The sequence below is a fragment of the Gossypium hirsutum genome, chromosome A02, assembly GCF_007990345.1.
Source record: "Gossypium hirsutum isolate 1008001.06 chromosome A02, Gossypium_hirsutum_v2.1, whole genome shotgun sequence".
Taxonomy (NCBI): Eukaryota; Viridiplantae; Streptophyta; class Magnoliopsida; order Malvales; family Malvaceae; genus Gossypium; species Gossypium hirsutum.
The window spans coordinates 50,257,491-50,269,584 of NC_053425.1; the positions used below are offsets into that span (position 1 = coordinate 50,257,491).

At 37.2% G+C, this 12,094-nt stretch overlaps 1 non-coding gene across 1 annotated transcript; it reads left to right on the forward strand.

The window, feature by feature from the left end:
• The first annotated feature begins 2,374 nt into the window (after positions 1 to 2,374).
• LOC121217164 (small nucleolar RNA R71) lies at positions 2,375 to 2,481 on the forward strand. The gene has a single exon (XR_005913333.1). It is a non-coding gene; the product is annotated as a small nucleolar RNA R71 (small nucleolar RNA).
• The last annotated feature ends 9,613 nt before the right edge of the window (positions 2,482 to 12,094 follow it).

The following is a 12,094-nucleotide window of genomic DNA, read 5'->3' on the forward strand; positions in this document are numbered from 1 at the left end:
TGCAGATTCTCCATCCCGTAACTGTTTTAGTCGGTATCAACTTGTTATTCTCGTTCTTTTTTACCGTGATACCTTCTTTCTTTGGTACGCACTGGACCGGACTTACCCATGAACTGTCTGAGATTGGGTAAATGATACCCGCATCTAACCACTTGATAATCTCTTTTTTCACTATGTCCTTCATGATGGGGTTCAGCCTTCGTTGTCGATCGATCATCCCTTTTTCACCATTTTCCAGGATGATCTTGTGCATGGATACGGATGGACTAATACTGCGAATATCGGCTATGGTCCATCCGATAGTCTTCTTAAATTGTTTCAGAACAAAGATAAGTTTCTCTTCTTGCTCAGTAGTTAACTCTACTGAAACAATCACAGGCAGAGTAGAAGCGTCACCTAAATAAACATATTTTAAATGAGAAGGTAATACATTGAGTTCTAGTTTAGGTGGCTCCTCGATTGACACTTTTGACTGTGTGTAATCTCTTTCCTCTAGATCCAGAGATTCAAAACGGGGTTGTGGATTAAATCCCTTTTGATTAGCTTCTAGCAAAGCTAAGTTTCCATCATCCTCTTCATCACTTGGAGGGTCTGATGTCAAAATTCTTTCTAGAGGATCCTCAACAGAGTTGAGTTCCTTCTCCACTATTAAATCTTCTAAGTTGGATACTGTAGAACAATCATCTGTTGTGTCAGGAAATCGCATTGACTTGAAAACGTTAAATGTTACCTGATCGTCCTGAACGCGCATAGTAAGTTCGCCTTTCTGCACATCAATAAGTGTCCTTCCGGGTGCTAAGAATGGTCTCCCCAGGATAATTGGTACTTCTTTGTCTACTTCAAAATCTAAAATTACAAAATCAGCAGGAAAGATAAACTTATCTACATGTACCAATACATCATCGATCTTTCCTTCTGTATGTGCTAAGGATCGATCTGCTAGCTGAAGTGCAACTGTAGTAGGTCGAACTTCACCTATCCCCAACTTCTTAAATATCTACATAGGCATTAAGTTGATACTTGCGCCCAAGTCACATAGTGCCTTACCACAATAAGCTGCTCCAATGTTGCATGGAATGGTAAAACACCTAGGATCCTTCAGCTTAGGGGGTAATTTGTCTTGAAGATATGCACTGCATTCCTTCATCAAAGCAACCGTCTCAAATTCTCCAAGTCTTCTCTTCTTGGACAGGATATCTTTCATGAATTTTACGTAATTTGGCATTTTTTCAAGTGCTTCAACCAACGAGATGTTGATATGAAGTTGCTTGAGTACGTCAAGGAACTTCTTGAATTGGACCTCCTCTTTTTGCTTCTGGAGTCTTTGAGGGTAAGGTGGTGGAGGTTTATATACTGGAGTTGGTACTGGTTGATTTGTCTTTGCGACAATTCTGCTGCTAACGGAATGGTTGGCTGATCAGAATTGGCTGGTTCTGAGGTTACCTTTTTAGGTATTACAGGTTCTAGTTCTAGTGGAACAACAACTTCAACACTTGGTTGAACTTCTTCTGAATCTTGAGCTTCAACTTGCTCCTTTTCAGCTTCAATGATGTTGGGCTCTACCATTTTTCCGCTCCTCAATGTTAGTGCTTTACAATGCTCCTTCCCTGGATTTCTCAGATTTTCTGTATCACTAGGTAAAGCACCTTGTGGACGGTTCCTAAGTTCAGATGCAAGCTGGCCCATTTGATTCTCCAAATTCCTTAGAGTGGCGTCATTCTTCGCCGTGTATGCCTTCAATAAATTCTCTAAGCTATTGGAGAATTCAGCCTGAACTGGTTTCTAAACTTGCTGTGAAAAACTAGGCGGCTGGGTTGGTCTAGGTTGGGCGTAGTTGTTACTGCCTCCAGCCCCTTGGTTACTCTAGGAAAGATTGGGGTGATTTCGCCACGATGGTTTGTAAAAGTTGGATTGCAGCCCTTGCCTTCCTCGGTTCTGGTTCTGATTACCTATGTAGTACATAGATTCTGGGTTTGACGGACATTCTTTAAACACATGTCCTTCCCCAAAATAGACACAGGCTATATTCTCATATTGGTTAGGTGGTTGAGCTGCAAAACTGTTAGACCCACTAGTGGTAAGATTCTTTAACATTGAAGATATCGAAGATACCTGGGATGCAAGTGAAGTGATAGCCTCCACTTCATGGATTCCAGCAACTCGTCTTCTTGGCGTTGCTCGATTGTTTGGCCATTGATAATTGTTACTGGTGATCCTCTCGATGATTTCGTAAGCCTCATTGTAAGACTTACATAAGATAGCACCGTTAGCAGAAGCATCTACTATCATAGCACCGTTAGCAGAAGCATCTACTACCATCCTTGTGTGAGCGTTGAGACCATTGTAAAATGTCTCAAGTTGGATGTAATGCGGAATTCCGTGATGAGGGCACTTTCGTAATAACTCTTTGAATCTTTCCCATGCCTCATACAAGAACTCATCATCCATTTGTTGGAAAGCAGTAATCTCATTTCTCAGCTTAGCAATCTTGCTAGGCGGGAAATACTTCACAAGAAATCTCTTTGCTAACTCATGCCATGTAGAAATCGAGTTCGGTGGCAGTGAGTTTAACCAGGCTTGAGCTCTGTCCCTCAGCGAATACGAGAATAATTTTAATCGTAATGCATCTCTGGCTAGCTTGAAAGAGTCGCTCACCTCCATAAACAGTTTTAAATGAAGATGAGGATCTTCAGTAGGCATTCCATTGAACTGGCCCACTGTCTGAAGCATCTGGAACATGACTGGCTTCAGCTCGAATTGTTGTGCCTCAATCTCAAGTCTTCTAATACCTGGATTAAGGTCATTAAAAACTGGCACGGCATATTGTCGTAAAGCTCTAGCCCTATCAAGGACAGGATTTTCAGCAAGGTTTGCTCTGTTTCCTTAATTGATATTCTCGAAATTCATCTCTTCGGTCCTTCTCTGGTTCGCTTGTCTTCTTCGTTGGTGAAAGGTTCATTCTATTTCAGGGTCTGTTGGGAGTAAGTCGATAATTCGGTCAATACTTATAAACACCTGGAATAATCAGAGAAGAATTAATTAAGTAAGTAAAATTGAACAGGAAAATAAAAAACCAAAATGTAAAAATAAATTCACAAATAATGTTTTTTTTAAAACAGTCCCTGGCAACGGCGTCAAAAACTTGGAATGGTGGAAATGTGCAAGTGTACACAATCCTAACAAGTAATAAAGTGACAAGTAAATGTCGAGTTATCGTACCCACAGGGACTGTAAAAAGCAATATTTATGAAATTAAGTAAAACACTTTGGTGAGGTAAAAATAATTTTGGTTTGAAAAGAGTGATTTATAAACTAAGATTTTAAAACTAAGCAAACAATTTAAATAAAATAAAAGAGTTCTAGTACACGATTTCAATTAAGATTTAATCAAGATGATATAATTGTGTTGGATTAATTATACCTGTTTAACTTAGAAATATTAAATTCGTGCTTATGCTGTTATGAATAAATTCACGGCAACCCAGTAATTTGCTAACTTATGAACATATTTACTAAATAAAAGAATTCCATTTATCTCTTGAACATATCCCTATGCCAATTCAACCGACTAAACAGATTTAATAAAGTAAACATGCTATTGCACATACATACTTATTGAATTAAATTATCTCTCGCATATTCCTATGTCGATTCAACAGATTGATTCAACTTAATAAACATGTAAAAGATCATGTGAAGTAACAAAGTATCCATACCTTGAAACAATTTAATCACAACAATCTTGCAAGTTATGCAAGGCATATGTATCGCCAAATACAATGCTGATTTAATTTTCAGTTACCTTAGAAGAATTAAACATGCACTGTTTAAGTACTGACTCTATTAATTGCAATTTCAATCCGTTTAAAAAATTAATTCTTTAGTTATCTAAACAATTATAATGCCAGATAACCTAAGCATGATTTTACTTAATCAAGCATTTCACTAAGGCCTATAACAGCATAAACACTATTTTAATAATTCAAGGAGGCAAAATATAATCAACCCAACACAAATTAAATTCAAGCTAAATTGATTAAAAAACCATTTCAACAACAATATTTTTCATAGATATGTTCATCATAAAAACAATAGAAATTAAAAAGAAAGGGAACAGAAAGCAAATCCAATGTTTCTCTGCAGCTCGAGTGTTGCTCCGTTCTTAGTCTCCGTTGTCTTCGCCGAGCAAGGCTTCTATGAATCCTTGATTGCTGCCCAAGATGGCTGAAGAAGACCTCTTTCTCAAGAGAGGAAATCGACACAAGTGGAAGGGAAAATGGGAGGGAAAATGGAGAGGAAACTTTGAGAGAAGTGAAGAGAGGATGAGAGAATGTTGTGGAATGAGGGATATTGAAGGATGCTTTGAAATGGGTAGCATATGGTGGCTTTTATAGCTGAATAGGTCTTCTAAAAATAGCAAATTCAGCAGCCAATAGAGCCCTCCCATGGCCGGCCACACACATGGCAAGGTTGAAGCTTTAAACCTTGCTAAAAATAGGCCGGGGCAAATCTACAAAGCCTAAAATAAAGGTGGGGTTTGAATGCAATTTGGAGGTTTTTCAAGGGCCTTTTTGCAAGCATATTTTATCAGCTAATTTGCTGATTTGGGTCAGCTGATGGACGGTTCTGGTCAGCCCAATTAGTGGCTGGTTCGGCTCACTTCATTCGGTTGAACCAGTGCGGTTCACTAGGCCCTTTCTTCATAATTAATTAAAATTAATTCATTTAACCTAAATTAAATAGGAAATAAATTAAAATTAATTTAATTATGAATTAATACACATTTCTGGACCGTCTTGGGCTGGAAATTAATTGGCCTCGATACTTCAAATTGCTCTCGATTTTGTTCTTTTCGTAGTGTTCAGTGGGCCCTTTTTCTCCAATTGTGTAATTCTGTCAAAAATAACCAAATTTAATCAAAATTAACTATAAAATTAATTAAAATTAATAATTTTCATATTTTTAACATAATTTAATTATTTTATAATATTTAATTATTTTTTGACAAGAATTTAACCGAATTTGCATGAATTTAAGTAGAATTGGGTATGAAAAAGTATATAAATTTTTGTGTTTCCACACCCCCAAACTTAATTCATTGCTCGTCCCTAGTAATGCGCAAATTTAGAAAAGAATCTCTCGGAAACACCTTTGAAAAATTCCTTCAGAACAACATTTTTCCCAAAATTATGAACTTAAAATACTTATGCTCAAAGACAAGAAATCTGTTAGTTATGCTACTTAAGTATGCATATTGTTCAAATTAAATTCAACCACTTATTATTATAGAAAAATTTATTCCTTTATTAGAGACTAAGCTACAATCATTAATCTTAACTTATGTCTTCATATGTTGATCGTAGCAATTTCTTTCCACTAATGTAGGTAGCATGAGGACTTTGAATCAATAGGTCTTTATCAGGGTTGTAACGTGGCTAGGCTAGGGGTAAGTGAAAGATGGATAAATTTTGGTCTTTAAAAAAAAACCCTAGACTCAGCGTCAATTGAACCTTCGGAGTTTTTACCTTCGATACACCAACTTGACTTTCATATGCTCTTTTTCAAATATATGTGCTTTTTTTTTCAATTAACACGAGCACTTATTTTGTGTACTGCAATTCTCGAGCAATTGGTAATTCTTGTCAACTCCCCCAAACTTATTTTCGAACAACATCTAGAATATTACTGAGTCTAGTGTTTGGGACAATTTTAAGATTATTAAGTGAAAAGTAATGGCTAATTATTATAAGGGTCGGAATAAAATCAGGCCATATAGTCTCAAAGTTGGGTTTCAATGGATAAAATATACCATGGTGGGCTTGAAAGGCTCAACCGATCTAAACAATAGTTGCCTAAATCATTTCCAACGTTTCATGCTCCCTAGGATTTCACCTCAAGAAACTTAATTCTAAAGACTTAAACTTTCATGCATACCTAACTTTCCTAAAGAACTAAAATTTTTATGGTACGAATTTGCATGCTTTTTTTAAAAATTCATTCATGTCATTATTAAGCTAACATAATAATTTATTAAAATAATAGAACTTTATTCATAGTTAAATTGAGCATACTTAACAGAATTCAAATTTCTGAACAAAATATATCCTAATCATAATTAAAAGAAAAATTTTATCCTGAGTGGAAATAATTCAATTTCTCGGTCCCCCCAACTTAAAATGAACAATGTCATCATTGTTTAAAGTGAATATATACTATACACCAGGTAGGATTTTAGAAAAGAGGAGGTGAGTCAATTTGACTGCGTAAGTACCAAGCTCTTTCTAAATCCAATCCTAGACATGTATATATCTATTGCCACACTTTAAATTCTGTGACTTGCTCACATTTTATTAGTGATTTTCCTCTCTTGTTTTATTATGCAAAAAACAGAAATAAATTCCTAATTAAACTTAATCCTAAAATGACCTAAGAACAGAGATAAAATAAAGTCAAGATCCTCCCTTTATTTATTTGCAGACCCTTCCGTATTTGACTCATCTTTTGCTCCATCACTATTGCCTTTGCATGAATCGCTTCGCTCCTTTTTCGAGAGTGGAGTCCATGGCTCGAATATGAAATCTGGAAATTCAGGCACAAAAATAAATGGGTCATTGTATATTTTCTTAAAAGCACTTCTTATCAAGTCATCCCTTATTTTTGAGTATCTCTAGTAGGCTTGTTGCTGCCATTGCATATGTTGCATTAAGTCCATCAGTTTTGATAGCTCATCTCGAAGGTCTGGGCTCGACGATTTAGCTCGAAACATTGAAGTTCCAGCATCCGATTCATCTTTTGGCTCTACTGGGTCCACCTTATCAGGGACTTCAAATGATTGCATCGTGGGATCTTCTTCTTCATCAGGTTCCTTAGGCTCTTCACTTTCTTCAACCTGTTGTTGTAGAACTGAGTCTTCGGCTACTCGATAGAGGTCCCAATCTGTAATTGTACCTTGGGTTTACCCTGTCTTCTTGACATTAGCAAGAATTTCTACTTTCAAACACAGAATAGTTATTGTAATGGGGAAGTAAGCAGGGACAAAACGTCTAGCGGCACAGTTTCGAATTTCTTTCAAGATGATCTTTCCGACATCAATGGTCTTACCCGTTAAGATTGAGTATAGTAAGACCATTCGCTCCAATGAAATTGTAGTCCCATGTGAGCTAAGCAGAAGGCTGAAACGGATGAAATAAAACCATACCTTTGCAATAGGTGTTAAGTATTCTCTTCGACACGTGAGGGTTCCTTGTTTCGACACAGTCCAATTGGAACCTTCAACTGTAAGCTCCTCGAGAATTTCTCACAGATTTTCAAGCTTGGTATTGCTCATCAATGTGGAATATTCATCATTTTCGAGATCTGGTAATTCAAAGAATTCATTAATAGAATTTGAATTTATCGGTACCCTGATTCCGCGAATTGGAACTTCTATCATCTCGCTTGAAGTTAAATTTGCATAAAACTCACGAACTAGTTCCTCATCCACACTTGGTCTCTTTTCACAAAACAACTCCCAATTTAGGGCTTCAGCAACTTAACGAATACTAGCCATAAAGTCTCGGTAGTTGCTCTCCTTTAAAGTGAAGCCTTTTTTCTGGATGCATCTGTTGGTTTTTGAAGATACTTTCGTATCTCACTTTGGCTTCTTCACAGTGGAATTTGTTTTGTGTTTCATCAATTTCAGCAGAAGCACGAGTTCTCTTGCGAGGCATGTTTAACCTGATCATAAGATGGAAAAAGTTAGTTTCTTAATAAATTTTAATAAAAATTATTAGTAATTCAATGATTTGAAAAATTAATTAATTAAAATTAAAATTAAGAAAAACTAGGTCTTACCACCTTTTTTTTTGTAAAAATATAAAAACTCTAGGAATTAATAATAATAATAAAGAAAAAGATGGGAATTTAAAAGAAGGGTTGGAGGGTTGTGGATTAGGATGGATGGGAAAGGAATGCCGCACAAGCAGCTAGGGCGTGCGGGCATGGTGCATGTGGGAGCAGCGGTGCGCAATAGGGCTGGTAGCAACACGGGCGTTCGACAGCAGGTGGGACTCGGGTGCGTGCAGGATGGTGCGGAGGGCAGGTACCGCGCGCGGGTGAAGGCCTGGTGTGAGCTGAGGCTGGGGCCGCTCGAGGCAACGTGTGCATTGTGTGCGGGACGTGCGTGCGATGGAGCTAGGCGTGTGCTGGCCGACTGCTTGGAGCTGCTGCTGCTTGGGGTTTCGGCACTTGTGTATTTTGGTGCTTTGGGTTTTAAGTGTTAGGTGAATGGGAGGATGGGTAATATTTATCGGGGGAGAAATAGGAATTAGAGTAGAATTCTTAAAACAAATTAATTAATAAAAATTCTAAATTCTAATCCTATATAAAGATAACAACAATTAATAATTAGATATATAATTAATTGCTATTTAATTTATTAAAACAAAGATAAAATCCTAATTTCATGCTAAATTGATAAAGATTAATATATAAATAGATATAATTATATATTAAAGATTATCATCTTATTATCAAAACTTGTCAAACAAAATCCAAAAATTGATAATAATTAATATATATTATAATGGGTATAATTATATATTAATAATTATCATTTTTTTTACTAAAAACATTTATTCTAGAAGCCCTTTAAAAATATATTTACAAAAAGAGGCATCTAGTTTTTATTATTTACGAAAAGAGAAATCAAATTTTAAAAATAATTCAATTTAAGTCCCTAGACTTAATGAAAATTAAAAATTGAGTTGCAAATTAAAAATTGGATCAAATTGACCATTTTATTTGAAAAACAAAAATTTATTTTATTGATTAGGGAAAAATTTCTTGGAAAATTATGTTAAAATAAATTCCTAGGAAAGATTGGAGGGGTCACAAATGGTCCCGCTTAAGTTCCAACCTCCTAGACAGAATTTATTTAAACATACTAAACCCGAAAAATAGACCCTAAATTATTTATTAAACAAAACACAAAAATTATTAAATATCTGAAAAAATGAACGAGACGTTATCCCGTTCGGTTTTATTCCCCCAATAGTGTTTCAAACGCTGAGCATTAACTTGAAAATTACCTCTTTTACCTTAGAGTTCAACAACTCCGTATGGATAGACTCTGTGAATTGTAAATGGACCGGACCAACGTGATTTTAGCTTACCTGGAAAGAACTTCAATCTCGAGTTGAACAACAATACTTGCTGACCTGCTTCAAATTCTCGAACCCGGATGTGTTTGTCATGCCATATCTTGAGTCTCTCTTTGAGTAATTTGGCATTTTCATATGAGAACATTTAGAATTCTTCTAATTCGTTGAGTTGGAACATCCGTCTTTCTTTTGCGAGCTTAGGATCTAAGTTGAGTCGTCGAAGAGCCCAGTAAGCTTTGTGCTCTAACTCCAAAGGTAGATGACATGCTTTACCGGAAACTAGCCTAAAGGGTGACATCCCTAAAGGTGTCTTGTATGCTGTCCTGTAGGCCCATAAAGCGTCATCTAGTCTTTCGGACCAGTCTTGTCGGTTTGAGCAAACTACCTTCTCTAATATGCCCTTGATTTCTTTATTTTCCAGTTCAGCTTGTCCATTCGTCTGTTGATGGTAAGCCGTTGCAACCTTGTGTTTCACCCCGTGCTTGTCTATTAACCATTTTAACCACTTGTTCACAAAGTGGGACCCTTCATCACTAATGATGGCTCTCGGGGTTCCAAACCTCGTGAACACGTGTTTCTGCAAAAACTTCATCACAACCCGAGCATCGTTTGTCGGATATGCCTCTGCCTTGTCCCACTTGGACACATAATCTACTGCGACCAGTATATACTTGTGACCAAAAGACGAAGGAAAGGGCCCAAGAAAATCAATACCCCAAACATCGAATAATTTGATCTCAATGATGTTTGTTCGAGGCATCTCATTTCTGTTGGTGACATTTCCAACTCTTTGACATTAGTCACAACTCTTTACATATGCATATGCATCCTTGAATAGTGTTGGCCAAAAGAATCCGGCTTGCAATACTTTGGCTGCAGTACGAGTTCCTCCACTATGACCCCCACTTGGGGCTGAGTGACAGTGGTATAGAATCTGCGGTATTTCTTCTTCTACCACGCATCTCCTAATCATCTGATCTGCACACTTTTTAAACAGGTATGGTTCCTCCCAGAAATAGTACTTCACATCGTGAAGAAACTTTCTCCTTTGTTGATATGTCTTATCATACAGCATTAAACCACAAGCTAAAAAGTTAGCAATATCAGCAAACCAAGGGGTATTATGACATGACTTACCTTTAGTATATGTTCATCTGGAAATGTTTCTTGAATCGGTACAAGTGCAGAATTCCCTTCTTGCGGCTCCAATCTAGACAAGTGATCTGCTACTTGGTTTTCTACTCCTTTTCAATCTTGAATTTCCAAATCGAACTCTTGAAGTAGAAGTACCCATCGGATCAACCTCGGCTTAGCGTCTTTCTTGGCAAGTAAATAATTAATTGCCGAGTGGTCTGTATAGATAGTTACCTTGGTACCTACAACATAAGATCAAAACTTGTCGAAAGCAAATACGATAGCAAGTAACTCTTTTTCTGTTACCATATAGTTTAACTGAGCTCCTGTCAGAGTTCGGCTTGCATAGTAGATGGGATGAAAAACTTTGTTCCTTCGCTGGCCCATGACAACTACTATTGCGAAGCCACTTGCGTCACATATCATTTCAAATGGCAAGTCCCAATCTGGTGTGACAATTATGGGTACCGTGACTAATCGATTCTTTAAGTCATTGAAAGCTTTTAAGCATTCCTCATTAGATTTGAATATCGTGTCCTTCTCCAATAATTTGCATAAAGGTTTAGCAACTTTTGAGAAGTCCTTAATAAATCTTCGATAGAACCCGGCGTGGCCCAAAAAGCTCCTAACACCCTTTACAGATGTTGGAGGTGGGAGTTTCTCAATAACATCTACTTTTGCTCTGTCTACCTCAATCCCATGTCTTGTTATCCGATGCCCCAGAATGATACCTTCTCGTACCATAAAATGACACTTTTCCCAGTTAAGGACTAGGTTTGTCTCTTTGCATCGCCTAAGTACCTTAGCCAGATTGGCTAAGCAAACATCGTACGTATCTCCAAATATTGAAAAGTCGTCCATGAAAACTTCCAAAAATTTCTCAACCATGTCAATGAAAATAGACATCATACATCTTTGAAATGTAGCAGGTGCATTACATAAACCAAATGGCATGCGTCTAAATGCAAATGTACTGTACGGGCAGGTGAATGTGGTCTTGTATTGATCTTCTGCTGTTACCGTAATCTGGTTGTACCCTGAGTATCCATCGAGAAAACAGTAGTAATCTCGCCCCGTGAGTCTATCCAGCATCTGGTCTAAGAACGGCAAAGGGAAGTGATCCTTCCTAGTTGCCTTGTTTAGCTTCTGATAATCGATGTAGATTCTCCATCTCGTAACTGTTCTAGTCGGTATCAACTCGTTATTCTCATTCTCTTTGATTGTGATACCTCCTTTCTTTGGTACGCACTGGACCGGACTTACCCATGAACTATCTGAGATGGGGTAAATGATACCCGCATCTAACCACTTGATAATCTCTTTTTTCACTACGTCCTTCATGATGGGGTTCAGCCTTTGTTGTCGATCGATGATCCCTTTTTCACCATCTTCCAGGATGATCTTGTGCATGCATACAGATGGACTAATATCGCGAATATCAGCTATGGTCCATCCGATAGCCTTCTTAAATTGTTTCAGAACAAAGATCAGTTTCTCTCATTGCTCAGTAGTTAACTCTGCTGAAACAATCACAGGCAGAGTAGAAGCGTCACCTAAATAAACATATTTTAAATGAGAAGGTAATACCTTGAGTTCTAGTTTGGGTGGCTCCTCGATTGACGCTTTTGGCTGTGTGTAATCTCTTTTCTCTAAATTCAAATATTCGAAATGGGATTGTGGATTAAATCCCTTTTGATTAGCTTCTAGCAAAGCTAAGTTTCCATCATCTTCTTCATCACTTGGAGGGCCTGATGTCAAAATTCCTTCCAGAGGATTCTCAACAGATTTGAGTTCCTTCTTCACTATTAAATCTTCTAAGT